The sequence below is a fragment of the Macaca thibetana genome, chromosome 20, assembly GCF_024542745.1.
Source record: "Macaca thibetana thibetana isolate TM-01 chromosome 20, ASM2454274v1, whole genome shotgun sequence".
In the NCBI taxonomy this organism is placed as follows: Eukaryota; Metazoa; Chordata; class Mammalia; order Primates; family Cercopithecidae; genus Macaca; species Macaca thibetana.
Window position 1 is genome coordinate 33,458,737 of NC_065597.1, and position 23,250 is coordinate 33,481,986.

The 23,250-nt window shown below is 40.2% G+C and overlaps 1 protein-coding gene and 2 pseudogenes across 1 annotated transcript in view; all 3 read left to right on the plus strand.

Annotated features, from left to right (window-relative positions):
* CFAP20 (cilia and flagella associated protein 20) overlaps positions 1–23,250 on the plus strand; it is a 309,756-nt gene that overhangs the window by 40,316 nt on the left and 246,190 nt on the right. The window lies entirely within an intron of this gene.
* Positions 6,333–6,432, plus strand: LOC126945201 (uncharacterized; annotated as a pseudogene).
* On the plus strand, positions 12,292–12,390 carry LOC126945196 (uncharacterized; annotated as a pseudogene).

The window sequence follows — 23,250 nt, forward strand, 5'->3', positions numbered from 1 at the left end:
TTTATAAATGAAATTCAGAGGACAATGAAAACAAGGTAGAGTGGGGTGGAAAGGCATGGCCAAACTGGAAAGTCTTGGTACCATTCTAAGGAGTTAGGCCATTCCATAGAAAATGGGAGGAAAATGCAAGGTTTGGAGGCAAATAATAACATAAATCCGAGCTTCAGGAAGAGAATTCCAGCAGTAGATAGAGAGACGTTAGATGCTTGGAAGCTGTTCAGTGGGCAGTATTTGGCAACCAATTGGATACAGGAAGTGAAGTATAGAGAGTAGTCAGAGATTCAGGTTTTGAACCTGGTTGACCAGGTGGATGGACATGTCATGAATAGATACACAGAACACAGGAACAGGGGCAGTTGGAGGGAAAGGATGAGTTCAGTTTGGGACACATGGTGTCCAGGAGCTACTAGACAGGAAGGTCTGCAGCCCAATGGAGAAAGCAGCCTAGAAGCTTTAGAGAGGAGGCGCATTGAGAGGCAGTTATATGAAGGTTTTTTCCTTTTTCATATTTTAAATGTTCGGTTTGTGATACAGTCCAATGTAAAAATAAACACAATCTGCAGTGATAATTAAAATTTCTCTGATGACATGGATATATGGTACTGGATGTAGTTTGAGATAGAAATATAATTTGGCTAATTGAAGGCAATGTTATTTACTGCCAAGGACAGTAAGCTATTTTTTTATGCTGATATAATTAAGATAGATGCATACTGATTTATTGATGCCAAAGAAAGGCATTATCTTTGTACAAAGACTAGAATACTGGCTCCAAACTCAAATACCACTATTATTTTAATAATAAAGTAATAGGCCAATGTTTAACATAAAATCAGATTGCCTTATTTGTCTTATTTAATGTCATCATGAAACTATTATTGTGTATATATTGTTACTCTATTTAAACTGTCCTTTTCCTGAACTAATAAACAAGTGAATAAATCAGAAAAAGGTGAAATTAATGAATATTTGAGCTTATGATGCTGAACTGCATCAATTCATTTGACAAAAGTGGCATGTGGTTTTCAAGCACAGATATGTGTTAATAGCTTAAATCCTAAGAGCCAGTAGTATTTCTGTTCTCTGAGAAAGCTGATACTGATAATATTCAGAGTATATTTGGTATATTTACAATATACAAAATATCAGTATTCTGAAAAGTGTCTGCTGGATCCTTGAAAATAGAGTATTTTTTTTTTTTCATTATAATCCTTTCAAGATTTCAGAATCATAGAACTGCAGTGTTTTACAACTTAGAACAAGTGTTTTGGTGAACAGGGCAGGGGCCACTTTAGCTTTTATGACTTGCCCTTAAAAGTCATAGCCTCCAAAGAACACACAGGCTTTAGATGAGCAAAACCTCAAGCAGCTTTTACATCTGTTCTTTTGAATACCAGTGCTTTCTAAATTTCTTTCTTGAGTGAGGAGGTTGTGGTGCCAGTGACAGAAATGCAAATCTGGGGGTGGGGGGAAAAAGGAGAAACATGAAAAACTGTACACATGGTTCATTGAAAGAAAACGAAAGAAAAAAGAAATGTATTGGGCACCATCCTTCCAGTTACCTGCTCAGGCCAAAATTTTGGGATTTTTCTTGATCTCCTCTCCTAACCCTTACACTTTGTAGTGGCCCGTCAGCTAACTGGCCTATCAGCAAATGTTGACTTAACATTCATATTTCTAGAATCTGACCATTTCTTATCATTCTGGTTTAAGTCACCATCACCTCTTTCTTGGATTTTTGCATTAGCTCTCTAGTCTCCTTGCTTCTGCCCATGACCTCCCTGTTGTTCCTTAAGCATCCCAGATACATTTGGTCCTCAGTGCTTTGCATTGTCTGTTCCACTACCTGAATTGTGTTTCTCTAGGATTTTCACATGGCTTGTCCCTTTCAGTTCTTCACTCAAAAGTCACTGTCTCGATGAGGTCTTCCCTGGCCACTCTATCTAAAATTTTAACTATTTAACAACAGTTTTAACTCACACACTTGATATCCCCTGCTGTGGTTTGACAGTATGCCCCAAAATTCATGCGTTGGAAATGTAATCCCCGAAACAACGATGTTGGGATGTGAGGCCTAATTGGAAGTGTTTACATCATGAGGGTTCTACCCTCAAGAATGGATTAATGCCATTATAAAAAGGGGTTGGGGGAGTGGGTTCTCTACACATGCCATGTGAGAACACAGAATTTGTCCCCCTGTTGGCCCTTCTGACTTCCACCATGTGAGGACAGCAAGAAGGCCCTCATCAGATGCTGGTGCCTTGATCTTGGACTTCACAGCCTCCAGAATTATGAGAGAATAAATTTCTGTTATTTAGAAATTACCCAGTCTCAGCTATTACAGCAGCACAGAATGGACTGACACCCCCCTTTCCCTTCAGCACTGATCAGTCTCTAACTATATATTTTACTTATCTTGTTTATTTTACTTTATTATTTTTCTTTTGAGAAGGAGTTTTGCTCTTGTTGCCCAGGCTGGAGTGCAACGGCACAGCTCTGCTCACTGCAACCTCCACCTCCCAGGTTCAAGTGATTCTCCTGCCTCAGCCTCCTGAGCAGCTGGGATTACAGGCATCTGCCACCACACCCAGCTAACTTTCGTATTTTTAGTAGAGACGGGGTTTCACATCTTGGCCAGGCTGGTCTTGAACTCCTGACCTCAAATGATCTGCCCGCCGAGGCCTCTCAAAGTGTTGGCACTACAGGCATGAGTCACCTTGCCCGGCCATTTATCTAGTTTATTGTCTGTCACCCCTACTAGAACATTAACTCCATGAGGGTGGGGATATTTTTTAGTTTCTTTTTCAGTGCTATATCACTGCTGCCTAGTGTGTATTGGGCACTTTGTAAATATTTATTGAGTGATTTAGTGTCTCTTTATTTAGAGCAGTAATACTAAATTTCCTTTAAAACATCAAGTAAAAGTTTTAAGTAAATAATAGAACAGATGATATGTAGATATTACAGTGGTTACAAAATGTAGCAGTAAAACACTGAAAATACTAAGTTAAAGTGGTTAAAAAATAAATTGCCAGGCCGGGCGCGGTGGCTCGTGCCTGTAATTCCAGCACTTTGGGAGGCCGAGGCGGGAGGATCATGAGGTCAGGAGTTCGAGATCAGCCTGGCCAGCCTGGTGAAACCCCATCTCTACTGAAAACACAAAAACTTAGCCAGGCATGGTGGTACACACCTGTAGTCCCAGCTACTTGGGAGGCTGAGGCAGGAGAATTGCTAGAACCTGGCAGGTGGAGGTTGCAGTGAGCCGAGATTGTGCCACTGCACTCCAGCCTGGTGGATAGAGGGAGACTCTGTCTCAAAAAAAAAAAAAAAATTGTTTGCCAAGGTACATGCTAGTCACAATATAATTCTGTAGATCCATGAGCTTAAGTCATTAATATCATGATGAAAGTTCATTGATTGGGCTCCAGTAATGTAGATTTTGTTGAGTTTTGGTAGAACTGTACTGAATTTTACCTTTATATCAACTGTAAAAAAGGAATGCTTAAGCAAATACAATTTTAAATGGCCTAGTTCCCTACTTATGAAGCATTTCTAGCAGCCGTTTCTAGTCAATTGCTGTGTTACTTCAGGAAGCCAACAGGCCTGAGTAGGGTCCAATTTTTACCACTTCAATTGGCTTTGTAACCGTGGGTGAGTTACCTCTCAGAAGCTTCTGTATCTGTAAAATGGAGATAATGATAGTAGTTCACAGAGTTGTGGTGCGGGTAGGACAAATAAGCTAAAACCCAGTTGGCCCTCAAACAATGAGAAGGTCAGGGCACTGACCCCTACGCAGTCAAAAATCTACATATAACATTTTAAATTTAAAAAATTATTTTTGAAATTTTTATTGAGGTGGGATCTTGCTATGTTGCCCAGGTTGGTCTCGAACTCCTGGTCTCGAGCAGTCCTCCTACCTCAGCCTCCCAAAGTGCTGGGATTATAGGTGTGAGCCACTGGCTTACATATAACTTTTGACTTCCCAAAAACTTAGCTACTACTAGTCTGCTGTTGACCAGAAGCCTTATTGATAACAGTTCATAACAGATATTTTATGTTATATGTATTATATACAGAAGCCTTATTGAACAGTTAACAGATATTTTGCGTATTATATGTATTATATACTGTATTCTTATAATAAAGTAAGCCAAATAAAAGAAAATGTTAAGAAAACCATAAGGAAGAGAAAATACATTTACTATTCATTGAGTGGAAGTGAGTCATGATAAAGGCCTTCATCCTTGTCATCTTCATGTTGTGCAGACTCAGGAGGAGGAGGAAGAGGAAGGGCTGGTCTTGCTATCTCAGGGGTAGCCAAGGTGGAAGAAGCGGAGGGCTTGCAAGGGGAGGTAGGAGAGTCAGACACACACAGTATACATTTTTTTTTTTATTTTGAGATGGAGTCTCGCTCTGTTGTGCAGGCTGGAGTGCAGTGACATGACCTTGGCTCACTGTAACCTCCGCCTTCTGGGTTCAAGTGATTCTCTGGCCTCAGCCTCCTGGGTAGCTGGGATTACAGGCACAGGCCACCACGCCTGGCTAGTTTTTGTATTTTTAGTAGAGATGAGGTTTTGCCATTTTGGTAAGGCTGGTCTCGAACTCCTAACCCTGTAGTCCGCCCACCTTGGCCTCCCAAAATGTTGGGATTACAGGTGTGAGCCACCATGCCCAGTCCATGGTATAACTTTTACTGAAAAAAGCATCACGTATAAGTGGGGACTCATGCAGTTCAAACCAACCCATGTTATTCAAGGGTCAGCTGTATACAAAGCACTGAGCTCAGGGCCTAGCCCACAATAAGAGCTCAATAAATGTCTTTCTTATCATCATTATTCATGTTTGTTTAGTGCTGCGTCCTCAGCACCTCAGAGAATACCTGGGACATAGCAAGCACTCCATGAACATTTGTCAAATGGCTGTCGTTATTGATGATCATCTGTTAAATAGCTGTCATTATTGATGATCATCCTTGGTCTAGGCTTGGCTACACTTGTCTCCCCTTCAGTTCCAGTTACCAAATATATTTGAAGGTGATAAAGTATTGTTCTCCAACTTTTTCCTGCAAAAAATCAGGTAGAATTTATCTCCTACGAGATCAAATTATTACAGTTATTTGTGTTTTGGAATTACAGTACCATGTTTGAAATCTTACTATGTAAGATTAATAGATCTGAATCATTGGAGTTCATTTTTACATAATTTAGATGTTCTTTTGGTTGAGCTATTTCTTGAGCACTGCTCCAAAACGCCTTCCATGAGATCAAAATAAATTGATGGGCATGATGCGACCTTGTGTGTGGGTAGCACCAATTTTAGATTCTTCCCACAGTCTTCAGCAGCACTAACAGAAATTGTTAACCCGTCTTATATATTGAGAGATATTGCATGTGCGTGTATGTGCGTGTGTGTGTGTGTCCCTCTTAACTTGCAAAGAAGAAGCTATTGCATCATTATAAGAGAGGTACCTGTTAATTCAACTTCATCAGGCAGGGCTGGTTTCTCCGAGGCCTCTCTCCTTGCATGCAGATGGCTGTCATCTCGCTATGTGCTCACATGGCTATTCCTCTGTGTGCATGCATCCTTGGAGTCTTTCTCTTATAAGACACCAGTCATACTGGATTGGAGCTCCACCCTTAGGATCTCATTTAACCTTAATTACCATTTTGAAGCACTCTGTCTCCAAATTTAGTCACATTAAAGGTTAGGGCTTCAAACTGCAAGTGTTGAGGGGACACAAAACACAGTCCATAACAATCTGGTCTCTATCTTCATGTTCTGAAACTTTTTTAAAGTTTATTTTTGAATTTTTAATTGATAAATAATAATGATATATACACACACACACATATATACATATACATATATATGTATAGTACAATGTGATGACTTGATACATGTGATATTCCTTCATCATTGCCCTGAGATATAGTTTCCCAAGAGCAAAGGTTGGCTAGAGACATCTGACTGAACACAAGCCCACACACTATCTCCCTACTTCCTGCCTCAAATCTCCTTACGCAGTACATTCTGTCTCTCAGTGGGCATTTGATATGTACATATGAAACCCACAAAAACAGGAACACAATAAAGAGGGCCACCAGAAGACCGGAAGGATACAGGAATTCCTGGAGGATAGAAAGCAGACAGGATCCGACTGACAGCAAACCTGGAGCAAAGACGAACACAGCTTAACCAAAGGTAGGCAAATGACTACCAAGGAAGTGGGAACTAGTTTAGGGATATTCCCGGCTTAGTCAACAGATACCTGGAGCAGGAGCAGGTGCTGGCACAAGAGATGGAAGAGCTGTATTCACAAGAGTCAGGTCAGGACTTGATTCCGTGGTACAAACTAAAATGGGAAGGATACCATGATGATTAGAACAGCCCCTGTACTAGAATGACATGAATTGTGAGGCATTTTGCATTTTTCGTAGTACCACCCCACAAATCTCATGCAAATCACAAAGATCACAAAGATGAAAATGTACATTTTTACAATGGAGAGATCTGGGGTCACCACTCTATGAAAATGATGAGACCTAACCTGTTAATACAGGATGACCTGACATGATGTACCTATAGATATCATGCAGTATGTATACTGAATCACCTATGAATTATTTGTGCCTAAATATTTAACCTGAATCCAATTAAGCATCAAAACCTAATTTTACATGGAATATGAAGGTAAGGGAGGGGGATTTGAGAAGTTCAATGTCACCAAGAGGAAACAAGCAGACAAAATCAGATTGTGGAGTATTTTTATAAGGACAATGCTTGTAAAATATTATCTCAGGGAATATGTCTCTAAGACCCTTGTTAATGACCTCAGAAAGATGTAGGATGGTGCTTTGTGCTCTCTTAGTTACACAAAGAGCTAAGAATCTAAAGGGCATGCCTCCTAGCACCTCTCAGCTAAACAGCAATGCTTCGAGGACTCCTGAGGGTGTAGTTGCACAGCAGATTCACAGGGAGCCCAAGAAGGGCAGACCTCAAAGAGCCTGGCCTGATGTCACATTGGGATGAGACTTTGGCGGAGTCTTGGAAAGCGGTGCCTGTTTTGCATGTGAGAGAGAAGCAAATTATTTGTGGCCAGAGGGCAGACCATGGCAGTTTTAAAAACAGGCCGGATATGGTGGCTCATGCCTAATAATCCTAGCACTTTGTGAGGCAGAGGTGGGAGGATTGCTTGAGCCCTGGAGTTCGAGACCAGCCTGGGCAACATGGTGAGATCCTGCCTCTACAAAAAATCCAAAAATTAGCCGGGCATGGTGGTGTGTGTGCCTGTAGTCCCAGCTACTTGGGAGGCTGAGGTGGGAGGATCGCCTGACCCCACAAGGTTGAGGTTGCAGTGAGCTGTGATTGTGCCATTGTGTTCCAGCCTGGGTGACAGAAAAACAACAACAAAAAACCCAAAAATCAAAAATATAGCTGCAAATTCTCTGAATCTGGGTGGGCTTTGTCACAGAGCATAATGGGAGCCACAGCAGAGCCTGATGGAAGTGACATTGTGTGACTCCCGATACTGGATCATAAAAGGTAATGCGGCTCCTGTCCTCTTCCCCAAAACACTCCTCCTCAGAGCCAGGAGTCAGGATGTAAGGAAACTGACCCCTCTGAGTCCATGCTAGTCAGGGAGGCAACATGGACATGCTCTGGTGGGCAGTCCCAGCTAATCACAGCCTTCCTGCCATCCCAACCAAGGTCTCAGACATGAGTGTGCAGAAGCCATCTTGGAGTCTCCAGACCATATCCATATGACAAGTGGATACCACCAAGTGACCTTGTCAATGTCATGCGAAAAAGAGGAATTGCTTGACTGGGCTCTGCCTGAATTCACAATTGACAAAATTGTAAAATACAATAAAATAATCGTTTGAGGCCAGTGAAGTTTTGGAGCGTTTTTTTTCTTAAATCTTTATATAGACTTGGCTGGGCATGGTGGCTCACGCCTGTAATCCCAGCACTTTGGGAGGCCGAGGTGGGCGGATCATGAAGTCAGGAGATTGAGACCATCCTGGCTAACATGGTGAAACCCCGTCTCTACTAAACATATAAAACATTAGCTGGGCGTGGTGGCGGGTGCCTGTAGTCCCAGCTACTTGGGAGGCTGAGGCAGGAGAATGGCGTGAACCCAGGAGGCAGAGCTTGCAGTGAGCCGAGATTGCACCACTGCACTCCAACCTGGGTGACAGAGCGAGACTCCATCTCAAAAAAACAAAAAACAAAAAATCTTTATATAGACTTCTAGAACAGAATTTGGCTCTCCAAAAACTCAATGTCATGGATGAGGGATGGGGAAAATGGGGTGGGGGTGTCTGTTTAAAGTGCTATAACAATCAAATGCAAGGATTTGGCCTTGATTGGCTTCTAGTTCAAAAAAGTAGATTACGGGTACTTTGCGGACAACGGAGGAGACTTGCACACAGACCATTACACAATATTTTTAGGAAATTGTTAATTGCGTATTAGTCTGTTTTTGCACTGACATTAAGAACTTCCCTGATACTGGATAATTTATAAAGGAAAGAGATTTAATTGACTCACAGTTCTGCATGGCTGAGGAGGCCTCAGGAAACTTACAATCATGGCAGAAGGGGAAGCAGTCACCTTCTTAACTAGGCGGCAGGAGGGAGAAGAGAGAAGAAAAAACTGCCACTTTTCAAACCATCAAATCTTGTGAGAACTCACTCACTATCATGAGAACAGCATGGGGAAACCACTCCATGATCCAATCACCTCCCTCCTTCAACATGTGGGGATTACAATTCACGATGAAATTTGGGTGGGGACATAGAGCCAAACCATATCATCGTGTTAGATATGATCACAGTTTTTTCATTATATAGAAAAATGTCTATTTGTAGGAGATACCGGTATATAGGTCAAGTGTCATTATGATTGCAACTTACTTTACAATAGATCAGCAAAACAATTATATACACATACACATACACGAAGCAAATATAGCAAAAAGCTAACAACTGTCTGAATCTAGGTACTAAGTATATGCATATTCATTATGCCAGCCTTTCAACTTTTCTGTGGGTGAAGATTTTCATAATAAAAAGCTGAGAAAAAAAGATCAGAGAAAATTAACTTATGAAAATGTTTCCAATTTCAGTAGTCATGAAGACAATGTAAATTAAAACCCAAATGCAATACCACCCACCAGAATGGCTAAAATGAAAAGGACGGAAAAGCGTTGGCAAGGCTGTGAATCAAGTGGAACCTCCTCACAGAAGTGTAAAATGGTCCAGCCACTGTGGAAAACTGTTGGCTGTGGCTACTAAAGTCAACATATGTAAACACATTGCATCATTATTATAGAGGTAACTTGTTAATCCAAGTTTTCTTTTTCTGTGTTTTCAATCCCACAGGCCCAGGGATCAACATCAAGCAAAGATGTGGGGTTGTGCAAGTTCAGGACAAAGCATCTCTCCTTTCAAACCAGTCCCTCTTTTTGCTTTGCATTTCCTGGTTAATGGCACCACCATCTACCCAACGACCTGTGTCTTCATGAGACTGATGTGCTGCCTACTGTACTAAAGCGGCAATTAACCTGTATCTTTATATGGCAAGTAACATAAAAATCCAATTTGAACTGGCTTAAAGAATAAAGGGGTTTCTAGGCTTTATAACACGAGAGTCAAGGACTTCATGGTTGGTTGATCCAATAGCCCAAGGATACCACTGGGGATCTATTCTTGCTTTGGTCTGCTACGGTCAGCTTAGTCTATGGCCCATTTTCCTGGGGCCTGGAGTCACAAGATGGTTTCCAAATAAGTCAGGTCTATCCACCTCCCTGTTCTTGTCAAGTGGGAAAGGGCACTTCAGTCCCGGTATTCCAATCAAGAGTTCTGGCATTCACTGATTGGCAGGTTTAGATCACACTGTCACTCTTGAACCAAAAACTACAGTGAGAGCCATGGAATGTGCTAATTAATGTAAGTCAGTCCAGGCCCACCTCTAAAGCCAAGATAGAGTTCAGTTTCTCCAAAGCACATGGGCTGTACAACAAGAGAGATTGGGAGATCGTGTTGAGTGACAATCTGGAAGCTCTTAGGAAGAAGGAAGCTGGGTAGAAAACAAATAAATGTTCATTGCAGTTACTACCTGCAATGAACAAATAAATGTTCATTTCAATTACTAGATGCAATTCAGGAGCCTGGGAAGAATTTGGTATTTCTTACTTTCTTACCTCCCCACATCCAACCAGTCAACAAATTCTGCTGACTTTACCTTCTTGTTATTATATTATTGACCCAGCTGCCTTTGTTCAAGCCATCATCATTTCTCACCCATACGCTTAAAATGCCTCCTAGTTGGTGTCCTTGCCTCTACTGTCTCCTTACTCTGGAGTTCCTTTGGACTACTCCAATAGTGATCTTCCTGCTCCCAAGTTCTGATCCCATTACTCCCCTGCTTATGACCCAAATGGCTTCCCACTGGTTACAGAATAAATTCTAAAGCCTGGATAAGTCACTTCCTGGAGGTCATGTCTTTCATGTTATGTGTATTAGTCTGCTAGAGTCACAACAACGTATCACAGATTGAGTGGTTTAATAACAGAAATTAGTTTTCTCACAGTTCTGGAGGCTGGAAGCCCAATATCAAGGTGTCCACAGGGTTAATTTCTGGTGAGGCCTCTCACCTTGGCTTGCAGATGGCCACCTTCTAGCTCTGTCCTCACATGGCCTTTCCTCTGTGCACACTCATTCATGGTGTCTCTTTCTCTTCTTATAAGACACCAGTCATGTTGGATTAGGGCTCCACCCTTATGATGTCATTTAACCTTAATTACCTTTTTAAGGATGCTGTCTCCAAATATAGTCATTGGGAATTAGGGCTTCAAACTATGAATTTGGGGAAAACGTAATACAATCCACAATAACCTGGTTTCTATCTTTATCCTCTGATATTTATTTTTTTATTTAATTTAAATTTAATTTAATTTAATTTTTTTTTTAGACGGAGTCTCACTCCATCACCAAGGCTGGAGTGCAGTGGTGCAATCTCTGCTCACTGCAACCTCCGCCTCCCAGGTTCAAGCAATTCTCCTGCCTCAGCCTCCCAAGTAGCTGGGACTACAGGTGCATGTCACCACGTCCAGCTAATTTTTTTTTTTTTTTTGTATTTTTAGTAGAGACAGGGTTTCACCATGTTGGCCGGGCTGGTCTTGAACTCCTGACCTCAAATGATCCACCCACCATGGCCTCCCAAAGTGCTGGGATTACAGGCATGAGCCACCGCACCTGGCCCTTTTTAAAATTTTTAATTGACAAATAATAATGATATATATTTAGGAGATACAATGTAATGATTTGATACATATGACACTTCCTCATTTCTGCCCTGGGATATAGTTTCCCAAGAGCAAAGGTTGTCCAGAGATGTCTGACTGAACACAGCACACACACTACCTCCCTACTTCCTGCCTCAAATCTCCTTACACAACACATTCTGTCTCTCTGTATTTCCTACGTACACATGAAACCCATAAAAACACATGAACACAATAAAGAGGGCCACCAGAAGACCAGAAGAATACAGGAATTTCTGGAGGATAGAAAGCAGGTGAAATCTGAATGACAACAAATCTGGAGAAAAGACGAACACGGCTTAACCAAAGGTAGCAAAAATGACCACCAAGGAAGTGAGAGTAATTTAGGGATATTCTAAGCCTAAGTCAACAGACATCTGGAGCAGGAGCAGGTGCTGGCACAAGAGATGGAAGAGCTGTATTTGAAGCTGTCCTCACAGGGTTAACAAGAATTCTGGGCAGAAATATAGTTATAATTAAGCAGTAGTCAGGCTGCAATTTGACCCACTTCCTTGTAACCAAAATTCATGTAGCACTAGATATTGACCATTTGTATCCCCATTGTTTCTATAGATGGGATTTCTGATGTTAGAATCATAATGGTTTTGTGTAAGAACGGCTTAAGCCAATCCTTAATTCTAGCGGAGTAGCTGATGTCAACCATTTTAAAGATCCCACAGAGGAACCAAATCAATGTACAGATATAGTTTCTTTATCTCCCTATCCCATGACGTCACCCTGGACTTGTTGACCAATCAACCGTCTTCACACTTTGGCCCATTCCAAAACCCTTAACATCCCTAGCCCGACTCCTCAGGGAGACAGATTTGGGATTTTCTCCTGTCTTATTATTTGGCGGCCTTATGATTAAACCTCTTTCTCTGCTGCCTTAGCATATTGACTTGCCACATGCATCAGGCAAAGAACCAATTACAGTTACAAATTCGTGAAAGCCAGGGCAGGACGTGCTTCCATAGCACAGACTAAAATTGGAAGTATGTCAAGATGATTAACATGGTCCCCGCACAAGGATGACATGAATTTTTGCAGCATTTCATATTTTTCCTAGTATCACCCCACAAATTCCATGAAAATTACAAGGAAGAAAATGTACATTTTTACAATGGAGAGGCCTGGGGATCACCACCATATGCAAGTGATGGAACCTAACATACTAACAATAGGACAACCTGACATGATATACCTATAGATATCATGCAGTATAATGTATTCAAAATCACCTACAAAGTATTATTGCCAAAATATTCAACCTTAATCAAATCAAGCCTCTAGACCCAATTTTGCAGGAAATATGGAGTTGAGGGAAGGGGATTTGGAAAAGGTTAAATGACACCAAGAGAAAACAAGCAGACAAAATCAGAATGGGGAACATTCTACAAGAGTAATACTAGGAAAACAGTCTCAGGAAATGCAGTGCATAACTGTAAGATCCTGTTAATGGCCTCAGAAAGACTTAAAATGGTGCTTTTTGTGTCTCCTCTTAGTTATACCCCAAATTCCTGAAGAATCCAAAGGGCATGCCTCTTAGCCCATGTCAGCTAGACAATAATACTTCTAAGACTTCTACAGCAGCTTCACGGGGAGCCCACGATAAAGAAGAGCGGATCTCAAACAGTCCGAGCCAGGTGCCCTAATGGAATGAGAGTCTGGAGGAATCTTGGAAAAGGGTGTGTGTTTTGCATGTGAGAAAAGGGCACATTATTTGTGACTGAAGAACAGATCATTGCAGCTTTAAAAACGTAGCTGCAAATTCTTTGCATCTGGATGGGCTTTGTGACTGCTTCAAACAACAGAGCCTGATGGAAGTGACGCTGTGTGACTCCTGCTACTGGGTCATAAAAGGTAGTGTGGCTCCTGTTCTGATCTCCAAAACACTCGTCCTCAGAGCCAGGAGTCAAGATGTAAGGAAACTGACCATTTTGAGTCCATGCTAGCCAGAGAGGCTACATGGACATGCTCCGGTTGGCAGTCCCAGCTGATCACAGCCTTCTTGCCATCCCAACCAAGGTCTTGGACATGAGTATGCAGAAGCCATCTTGGAGCCTCCAGACCAGTCCATATAACAAGTGGATACCACCAAGTGACCTTGTCAATGGCATGTGAAAAAGAAGAATCACTTGACTGAGCCCTGCCTGATTATGATTGACAAAATTATAAAATATAATAAAATAATTGTTTTAAGCCGCTAAGGTTTTGGGGTTTAAAAAATTTTTATATAGATAACTGGAACAGAATTTGGCTCTCCAAAAAAATCAATGTCGTGGGTGAGAGGTGGGGAAGATGAGGGATCTGTTTAAAGCGCTATAACAATCAAAATGCAAGGATTTGGCCTTGATTGGCTTCTGGTTCAAAAAAGTAGATTACGGGTACTTTAAGGACAACTGGGGAGACTTGCACACAGACCATTACACAGTATTTTTAGGAAATTATTGTTAATTGTGTTATATATGATCATGGTTTTATGGTTATGTAGAAAAATATCTATTTCTAGGAGATACTGGTGTAATTATGAGTCAAGTGTCATTATGATTGCAATTTCCTCTACAATGGATCAGCAAAACAATTATGTGTATGTGTATATATATGCATATACACACACACGAAGCAAATATAGCAAAAGGCTAACAATTGTTTAAATCTAGGTACTAAGTATATGCATGTTCATTATGCCAGCCTTTCAACTTTTCTGTGTTTTAAGATTTTCATAATAAAAAGCTGAGAAAAAAAGAGCATAGAAAATTTAACTCATAAAAATGTCTCCAACTTCATTAGTCATGAAGAAAATTTAAATTAAAACCCAAATGCAATACCACCCACCAGAATGGCTAAAATGAAAAGGACAGAAAAGCGTTGGCAAGGCTGTGAATCAAGTGGAACACCCTCGCAGAAGTGTAAAATGGTCCAATCACTGTAGAAAACTGTTGGCCCTATCTTCTAAAGCCAACATGTAGCTACCCTATGACCCAACAATTCCTGTTCCAAAAGAAGTCCATACATATGTTCATCAAAACATATGAGTAAGTACTACTAACAATAGCCTCAAGCTGCAAACTACCCAAATGTACATCAACAGGAAAAGGAATAGATAAATGTTTGTTCATAAAATGGAATGCTATACATCAACAAGCATGAAGAAACCACAACCACACAGAACAAGGTGGATTAATCTCACAAACATGCTATGTGAAAGAAGTCAGATATGAAAGAGTATGAATCCATTGATAATCTTTTAATAGAGATAATATTTTAATCAAATAATATTGAATAAATCTACCGTAATAGATGTTAGGACAATGATTACCCTTGGAGGTACAGTGACTGGAAGGGGATGCAAGGCCCCTAGTTGTTCTGTTTCTTGATCTTGGTGCTCGTTATAAGGATGTGTTAACTTTGAGCAACTTTCTGATATATGCTACATTTTAATACAAAGTTAAGAAAAATAAAAGAAAAAGATCTTTTCCCACATATGCTGACTCAGAAGCTGGCATTACCTTCCCCACCCCCACCACCAGGATAAAGCCTTGAGTAGAGCTCTCTGAAACAGGACTTCTGAAACTGGGACCAAAAAGGAGGGAGGTATTTCAGGTAAGTTACAATGACCCTGAGAGTTCCTCTCACTCAGAAGGCAAACATATTATCCTTTCCTAACTTTGTAGTCTGTCATTAGGAGACCCAAGATTTACTTTTGAACTAAAAAACAGATAAATGATAGATGGACTGATATAGACAGATATTCAATTACAACTTCCAATTATAAGTATTAATAGATACTTAAGAATCATCAGCAGTTTGGGAAACACAATACACACACAAAACATCAAACTCAACAAACAGAAAAATGAGTACCCAAAACACAGAATTCATACAGCAATCAAAAGACTTTAAAATAATTATAATTAATATTATCAGAAAGAAGAAACTGCTAATAAATAAACCACTCTGTTTTTGGAAATTAAAAAATATTATCATTACCATAAAATAAACCCTCCACAACTTAATAGGTAGGGCACATAGCAGAATAGACTCAATTGAAAATGAGCTAAAAGATCAAGTTGAGGGATTTTCCCACAGTGTCTTACAAAAGTAAAGAATGATAGAGCCTATGACAGAAAAGTTGAGACTTGTTAAATGGATCCAGAAATATCAATGTTCAGTTAATAGGCTAGGAGAGACCGGAGAGAATGGAGAGAAAAAAAGTAATGAAAGAAATAATACAAAAAAATTTCTCCAGACTGAAGAAATAAATTCTTGGATTAAAAGGGCTTACTCAGATCTATGCAGAATAAATGAAAAGAATATCTACACCCAGACACATTATGCTTGCAATTTATAAATTAAAGGATAAAAAGAAAACCCTAAACATTTCCAACCCTAAACATTTCAGAGAGGATGAACAGGTTACTGACAAAAGAACTCTTAAGAATTGAATTGATAGCAGTTTTGTTTGTTTGTTTGTTTTTGAGACAAGGTCTCACTCTGTGTCACTCAGACTGAAGTGCAGTGGTGTGACCTCGGCTCACTGCAACCTCTACTTCCTGGGCTCTTAAGCAGTCCTTCCACCTCAGCCTCCTAATTAGCTGGGATCAAAGGTGTGTGCCACCACACCCAGCTAATTTTTTGTATTTTTCATAGAGACAAGGTCTTACTATGTTGCCTAGGCTGGTCTCGAATTCCTGAGCTCAAGATCCAACTGCTTGGGCCTCCCAAGGTGCTGGGATTACAGGAGTGAGCTACCACACCTGCCACTGATATCAGATTTCTTATCAGAAACTCAGAATATTAGAAGACAGTGCAACATATTCAAAGTTCTGGGGGAAAATTATTTTGAACTTAGAATTCTATAACCGGTAAAAATAGCAATCAAGTGTGAGGTCAAAATATGGAAATGTTTAAATAGGCCAGCACTCATAAATTTTGTGATCCATAGATTTTCTAGGAATAATTACTCAAGAGAATATTTTATCAAAAAGCATAATTAAAGTGAATCCAAGAAAGGATGATGCAGGCTGCAAATAATGAAACCAAAACCACAGTTCATTTATATTTCTATTCTCAGGACCTGAAACTGTACTAGACACAACACAAGGTCCACACAGCTGGAAAGATGGACTCAAGACCTGGCTGTGCAGGACCATGCATACTTGCAAGAAGCTGGGACTGAGATCTGTAGGTAAAGGATGGAACTGCATTTTAGTCTATGCATTTCCCCCCAAGTCTTTTTTTTTATACTTTAAGTTCTGGGGTACATGTGCACAACGTGCAGGTTTGTTACACATGTATACATGTGCCATGTTGGTGTGCTACACCCATTAACTCATCATTTACATTAGGTATATCTCCAAATGCTATCCCTCCCCCCTCCCCCCACCTCATGACAGGCCCCAGTGCGTGATGTTCCCCTTCCTGCATCCTAGTGTTCTCATTGTTCAATTCCCACCTATGAGTGAGAACATGCAGTGTTTAGTTTTCTGTTCTTGCGATAGTTTGCTGAGAATGATGGTTTCCAGCTTTGCCCATGTCCCTACAAAGGACATGAACTCATCCTTTTTTATGGCTGCATAGTATTCCATGGTGTATATGTGCCATATTTTCTTAATCTAGTCTATCATTGATGGACATTTGGGTTAGTTCCAAGTCTTTGCTATTGTGAATAGTTCCACATTAAACATACGTGTGCATGTGTCTTTATAGCAGCATGATTTATAATCCTTTGGGTATATACCTGGTAATGGGATGGTTGGGTCAAATGGTATTTCTAGTTCTAGATCCTAGGAATCTAGGAATTGCCACACTGTCTTCCACAATGGCTGAATGGTGGGGCTGAATGTCCTATCAACAGTGTAAAAGTGTTCCTATTTCTCCACATCCTCTCCAGCACCTGTTGTTTCCTGACTTTTTAATGATCACCATTCAAACTGGTGTGAGATGGTATCTCATTGTGGTTTTGATTTGCATTTCGCTGATGGCCAGCGATGACAAGCATTTTTTCATGTGTCTGTTGGCTGCATAAATGTCTTCTTTTGAGAAGTGTCCATTCATATCCTTTGCCTACTTTTTGATGGGGTTGTGTTTTTTCTTATAAGTTGGTGTTCTTTGTAGATTCTGGATATTAGCCCTTTGTCAGATGAGTAGATTGCAAAAATTTTCTCCTATTCTGTAGGTTGCGTGCTCACTCTGATGGTAGTTTCTTTTGCTGTGCAGAGGCTCTTTAGTTTAATTAGATCCCATTTGTCAATTTTGACTTTTATTGCCATTGCTTTTGGTGTTTTAGACATGAAGTCCTTACCCATGCCTATGTCCTGAATAGTATTGCCTAGGTTTTCTTCCAGGGTTTTTAAGGTTTTAGGTCTAATATTTAAGTCTTTAATCCATCTCGAATTAATTTTTGTATAAGGTGTAAGGAAGGGATCCAGTTTCAGCTTTCTATATATGGCTAGCAAGTTTTCCCAGCACCATTTATTAAACAGGGAATCTTTTCCCCATTTCTTGTTTTTGTCAGATTTGTCAAAGATCAGATGGCTATAGACGTGTGGTATTATTTCTGAGAGCTCTGTTCTGTTCTGTTGATCTATATCTCTGTTTTGGTACCAGTACCATGCTGTTTTGGTTACTGTAGCCCTGTAGTATAGTTTGAAGTCAGGTAGCATGATGCCTCAAACTTTGTTCTTTTGGCTTAGGATTGTCTTGGTAATGCAGGCTCTTTTTTGGTTCCATATGAACTTGAAAGTAGTTTTTTCCAATTCTGTGAAGCAAGTCATTGGTAACTTGATGGGGATGGCAATATGGCTGCCCTCTCGCTGTGTCCTCACACATGGCCTTTCCTCTGTGCATGCATATCCTTGATGTTGCTTTTTCTTTTTCTTTTTTTTAAATTTTGTTTTGTTTTGTTTTGTTTTTGAGACAGAGTCTCGTTTTGTCACCCATGCTAGAGTTCAGTGGTGCAATCTAGGCTCACTGCAACCTCTGCCTCCCAGGTTCAAGCAATTATCCTGCCTCAACCTCCTGAATAGGTGGGATTACAAGCGTGTATCACCATGCCTGGCTAATTTTTGTATTTTTAGTAGAGACGGGGTTTCATCATATTGGCCAGGCTGGTCTTGAATTCCTCGCCTCAAGTAATCAGCCTGCCTTTGCCTGCCAAAGTGCTGGGATTACAGGCGTGAGTGACCTCACCCAGCCATTCTCCCCGAGTCTTGATGAAATCTTTTGAGACTGGGAACCATGTCTTTTTTTTTTTTTTTTTTTTTTCTGAGACGGAGTCTCGCTCTGTCGCCCAGACTGGAGTGCAGTGGCGCAATCTTGGCTCACTGCAAGCTCCGCCTCCCAGGTTCATGCCATTCTCCTGCCTCAGCCTCCCAAGTAGCTGGGACTACAGATGCCCACCACCATGCCTGGCTAATTTTTTGTATTTTTAGTAGAGACGGGATTTCACCGTGTTAGCCAGGATGGTCTCGATCTTCTGACCTTGTGATCCACCCGCCTCGGCCTCCCAAAGTGCTGGGATTACAGGCATGAGCCACCGTGCCTGGCCGACTATGTCTTTTTTCATCTTTGATTCTCCAGTTTGTGGCAGGGTGCTTAGCCCATAGTAGTTATTCAATAGGTGTTGAATGAGTCATCTAGAGTAGTCAAATTCAGAGATAGAATGTGGAATGATGGTGGCTAGGGAATGGGAGGTGGAGGGGAGAATGGGGAATTATTTTCTAAGGAGTACAGAGTTTCAGCCTGGGAAGATTAGAAAGTCCTGTCCTGGAGATGGATGCTGGTGATGGTTGTACAACAATGTGAATGTACGTAGTGCCACTGAACTCTACTCTTAAAATGGTTAAAATGGTAAATTTTATGTTATGCATCTTTTCGCCACCATTCAATTTTTTAAAAATGTTGAATAAATGAGGTGACAGGCAAAATAATAGTTCTCCCCAAAGATGTCCAAGTCATAGTCCCTGGAACCTGGGAATCTATTATGTTACCTGTCAAAGGACAATTAAGGTTACAGATGGAATTAAGGTTGCTAATCAGTCGAGTCTGAGATGAAGAGATTATGCTGGGTCATTGGGGTCAGCCCAATGGACTCACATTGATTCTTCTAAGTGAAAGAGGGAGGCAAGAGCAGAAGTCAGGGGTCTGGAGATGCTACACTGCTGACTTTGAAGATAGAGGAAGGGCCATGACCCAAGGAATGCAGGTGGCCTCTAGAAGGTGGAAAAGTAAGGAAATGGATTATCCAGAATAGCGCAGCTCTGCTAACATTGTGATTTTAGCCCAGTGAGACCCATCTCAGACTTCTGCCCCCTAGAACTGTAAGATAATAAATTTATACAGTTGTAAACCACTAAGTGTGTGATAATTTGTTATTGCAATAACAGGAAATGAATACAAATGGCAATGACTTGATTAGGAAAAGTTTTTATGTATAAGAACATTCAGTTTTTATTATTACGAACTATTTCAGGCACACCAAAAAGGTATAGTTATCTGAATGCCTATATATCCAGGTCTGCACAACACACAAACAGCAAGCAATTAAAATGCAAACCTGACTATTTTCTCCTTAAAACCATCAATGGTCCCTGCAGCCTGCAGGAGAGAGCTAGATCTTTGCTTCTAACTGGGCTCCTGCCTGCAGTTTTGGCCTAATATTCTCCCTGCCCCTCTGGAAATGCTGAATTTCTGTCATTCTCACTCCTGAAGTTCATTCATGCTGTTCCCTCTGCCTGGAGTGCCTTCACTCTTCAGCTCAGATGTTCTCTCCTCCTCAAAGCATTCTCTAACCTCCAGCTTCAGCTAAATTCCTTTTCTCTCTGTACTGTAGATACAGCATCTACTCTAAACAGTTATCCTAGTACTTACTGCAATACAGAGAAGTTATTTCGACTCTGTTGCTACACTGCAAGTTCCTTGAAGACAGGAGCAGTACTAGAGTTTGGGGACTGTTTGCTAAAAGGCCTCAGCTACAGCACCCCCTAGATACTTAAAAGAAATGTGAAATGAGCCCAATCTTGTTTTAAAAACACAGCCTGAAGAATTTTGTTGAATAAAAAATAGTAATATTATCTAACTTTGATACATAAAAAGATAATATAGTACTTCTCTATTTTTACAAAGCCACTGTTTAGTTTTATAAATTTGGTTTTATTTCAAGCAAAGTTTAAGCTTACCTCAAAATTTAGCAACTATAACCAGAATATGTCATTTTTTCACTTTTCAGGTTGGCAATGATCTTTAAATTTAGTTTGAGAGGACAATATATTGGATAGGACTATAAATTGGGTCTAACTCTTTGGAGGGCAATTTAGCACTGTCAAAATGTTAAGTGAATATACTCTTTGATGAAGCAATTTTATTTCTATATATTTTTTCTGTAACACCCTGCACATGTGTGAAAAGACATGTGTAAGGATATTCATTGGAGCACTGTTCCTAATAGCAAAAGATTGAAATCAACTAAAGGCCTATCAATAGGACACTAGCAAAATAAATTTTGTTGATTTTACTACGGAATACTACAAATCCATTAAAAACATGAGGTTGATCCAAGTTGCTGGTCTGATCTGATCCCCAAGTAATATATTAATTGAGAAAAAGCACTGTGACAAGTAAGAAAAAGAAACAGAAGGCATACAGTTTGAGAAGAAATGAAACTGTTCCTATTTGTAGGAGAAATAGTGACAACACCAAATGCTGGTGAGGATGCAAAGAAACTGGATTGCTGATAGGAACATAAAATGGTACAATCACTCTGGAAAACAGATTGGTAATTTCTTACAAAATTAAATGTGCAATTACCATATGACCTAGCCATTGTACTCTTGGGCATTAATCCCAGAGAAATGAGAACTTATGTTCACGCAAAAACTTGTACACGAATGCTCCTAGCAACTTTATTCATAATAATCCAAATCTGGAAACAACCTAGATGTCCTTCAACAGGTTGACGGCAAAACAAACTGTAATACATTCATATCATGGAATACTATTCATTAATAAAAAGCAATAAGCTATTGCATGACTAATAGCTGTGCATTTATTATGCAATAACTTGGATGAATCTCCAGGAAATTGTGTTGGGAGAAAAAAAAGTCAATACTAAAAGATAATATACTGCATATTTTCATTTATATAACATTTCTGAAAAGACAACATTTTGGAAATGGAGAGATTAGTGGTTTCCAGGGGATTCAGGATGGCAGAAGGGACAGGGAAAAGCTGGGTATGGTTATAAAAGGGAAACATAAGAGATCCCTATTAGGATGGAACTGTTCTGAACTTTGACTGTGGTGGTGGATCCTGAGCCTATACATATGATAAAATTGTATAAAGATAGGTACATATATAAAAGAGTACTAGTAAAAGTGGCAAAATCTGAATAAGGTCAATGGATTATATCAACATCAATATCCTGGTTGTGATACTGTACAACAGTTTTGCAAGATGTTACCATTGGGGGAAACTGGATGAAGAGTGCCCTGGTCTCCCTATATTACATCGATTCCCTGAGTTATGATGGTTTGACTTAACTATTTTTCCAACTTTACCATGCTGTGAAAGTGATACCTATTTAGTAGAAACCATACTTCAAATTTTGAATCTTGACCCTTTCTCGGGCTAGTGATATGCAGTATGATACTCTCTTTTGATGCTGGGCAAGGGGGAGTGAGCCGCAGCTCCCAGTCAGCTGTGCCACCATGAGGGTAACCAACCAATACTCTACAGGGTCTTGTGTTGCCAGATGATTTTGCCCAAATGAAGGCCAATGTAAGTGTTCTGAGCATGTTTAAGGTAGGCTAGGCTAAGCTATGATGCTTAGTAGGTTAGGTGTATTAAATGCATTTCTGACTTACCATATTTTCAGCTTATGATGGATCTACTGCGACGTAACCCTGTCCTAAGTCTAGGAATGTCTGTATTTCTTATATTTGCATACGAACCAACAATACCTTTAAAAGTTTAATTTAAAAAATCAAGGTACAGAACAATGTGTGTAGCATACTACCAATTCTATAAAAATGGGGGCCATATATTTATAACTATACTTGTATTAGCATAGAATATTTCTAGAAATATATTAATAAAAATGGTAACAGTGGTTCCTCTAGGGAGGAGAACTAAGAACCTGAAGGTCAAGGGAGGAGGGAGACTTACTTTCCACTGTATATTTTTTTGCAGGGTTTAACATTTAAAACCTGTGCATGTATTGTTTTTACATTTAAAACTCGAAGAAATTTTAAAGCAAATATGAAATTTAAATAATTTTTTTGTAGTGAATGCAAAGATGAGAGCTTATAAACCATCAGTTTATGTACCACAATGATCCTACGCCCCTTTCGGTGGGGGACATCTGGGCTTTTACTGGTAGGAGAGGGAAAAGAACCCAGGCTAGTGCCAGCAATATGCACCCACCTCAGAAGGCCACCTAAATCTCCTGATTAATAAATTTGGGGTGGGAATGGGGTGTCACTGCACCCCATGAAGTGACAAAGCACTGTTCCCCAACATTCTGCTGCTGGATGTATAGATGGCTCTGTAACTCCACTATAAATCACCAGGGTTGAGCCCCAGGGGAGCTTTTATCTCCTGAAATATAATTACACATAATTTAAATTTTAAAATCATTAATCAGTCCCAGCCATGTAGGGGTTCTTATGCATTGATGTGTTGAGCTGGAGGGTGAGCCGTAGGTAAAGTAGACTCACTCTTCAGCAGGAACCAGTAATGCTCCCTGACAATTCTGATCCCTTGAAGTGAAGCTACTTATAGCTGTCTGATCCTGAGAAACAGGCCCGGTTGCCTGTTTACTTTATTTATGATGATCAATATCACATCACTATCACTGAGTTTTTTCAACTTATTTACAGCGTATCCTGTTCACCTAATATTTGTTGGTGAAACCTCTTTTTAGG